Raw genomic sequence first — 2,038 nt, 5'->3', positions numbered from 1 at the left:
ACTTGAATAGAACAAGTGATTTTTGGACGAAACTCTCCCCCACCATCAAATTCGACGACGGAAAGTATGAAGTGGCTCTTGTCGACTGTTTTCTAAAAAATACCTATGAAATCCTGAGAAAGGATCGTAAATATGATATAAAATTTAGACCCTATTATTGGCCGCCACCACCAACAGTTGATCAAGAACAAATTCAAAAGATCAATTGGATGGATTATCCATATATTGAATTACCTAACGAGGAACTCACCTGTATGAATGATTTATGTCGTTCTATTAATAAAATAATTACTGCTCATAAAAAGGGAGCTTTTCATTTCAACTTTTCGATGGAGGAATGCAAGATCTACATTAGTTTACCTATTGCCAGTGAAAAGTTTATTCTCAACTATAATCTAAAGGATGTTCTTGGTTTTAAGCTTAATATAATCAAAGGCAAAAGTGCCGGAAACCCTAATTTCATTTTTGCCGACTATCCGCCTGCCTTTTCCACGGACACTTGTATATTTCTCTACGCTTCATTTGTGGAAACATCTCAGGTTGGTAATTCAAATGTCCCACTCCTACGAGTTATTGAGCGAAAAACCAACCAAGTACACGTTTATAACTAAAATATAAAGAATCTTCAGTACATTCCCGTAAAAACTTCCTATTCGGAACTCTGTTAGTTAACACTTAGATCCGAATCGGTTGATACCAATGCACTTTCAAAAGGGTTCGTTGTGATTACATGCCATTTTCGACCCATCATTCAACAGCAAGATGTCTAATAAAAAAGTGGTATTCACTTGTCCTGATATTGACTGCTATGTTAATACTCTTGGACCGAGACAGCAGGGCAATGGAATGAACTACTAAAAAGGTGACTCGTCAATGTCTGGCTACGGTGTTGGTAGTTGGTTTGCTAAGCTGTTTCGCTCTTCACTACCACTGGCTAGAAAATATCTTGTACCGGCTGCGACAGATTTTGCATCCTCTACACTATACGATTGGGGCTCTGGCAAGGATTTATAAAAACGTGCTACGGAAAATCTTAGGTCCAGTACGCGAACCCTTGGCGACAGATTAAAACAAAATGGTAAAGGCTTAAAAAGGTCAAGAAACAATGCATCCTTCATCAGTCTCCACACAGTTCGGAAACGAAAGAAATCATCCCTTTTGTCAAAGAAAAGAAGGAAAAAACCGACGCGTGTTGTAAACAGAAGTCCCAGGAAGAGAATTGTCAGATTAAAATTCGATTTCTTCTCCTAAAATGTCCTGCCTACCGCTTAAGGATTCTCAACCTTCAATCACTGCCTTATTGAATCTATTCATTGCTGAAAATGTTGATGTGAGTGTCAAGCATGGATAATATGAACAATTTTATCCACAACAACCCCTCTCCGATAATATCCACTTTCAAATTTATTCCAATGAAGACTACTTTATGGACATGTCTTCATTTTTGATCCTCTTGGTCTACCCTATACATTCTACACGCCTCACATCAGCAACTATATTGAGAGCAGTGGGAAAACTATTATTCAAAATCGAAAGAAGGTGCAGGATCTAACGACTAAAAGCTGTGGCTTTCATGCACTACTATATTTTGTGATCCGATGTCGCGGCTATACTTACAAGCAGTTTCTCCACATTTATGTTGAAAATCCACGTCTGAATGACTTTCTAGTGGAAAATATCCTCTCAGACCTATATAGTATTGATTTCAGTGCCCTAAGAGTAAAGTGTTTAAAAAATGTTTGTGAATTTCTTTATTAATAAAATGCATATATATATATTCAACAATGTCTTTAAATCTCCACTTTAGATTACTTCATCTTTGATGTATGGGCCACTAGCGCAAGCCATTAATACTTATAAATCATTTGAACCCACTGTATCAAGATAACGATTGACTAAGAGGTCGAAATTGTATTTTCTGCAATACGGTGTGACCCCACTCTTGTCATACATCTGTCTATAGTCAATAATACTATTTAAATTCATATTATGAAATTCATGAGTTTCAATCGGTCTATTTGAAGCAATATCACATACA

The sequence above is a fragment of the Artemia sp. Qi Xiang Cuo genome, chromosome 16 (genome assembly GCF_049724085.1).
Source record: "Artemia sp. Qi Xiang Cuo chromosome 16, ASM4972408v1, whole genome shotgun sequence".
NCBI classification, from domain to species: domain Eukaryota; kingdom Metazoa; phylum Arthropoda; class Branchiopoda; order Anostraca; family Artemiidae; genus Artemia; species Artemia sp. Qi Xiang Cuo.
The sequence above is the reverse complement of the archived record's forward strand: the minus strand, read 5'-3'. Positions refer to the sequence as shown.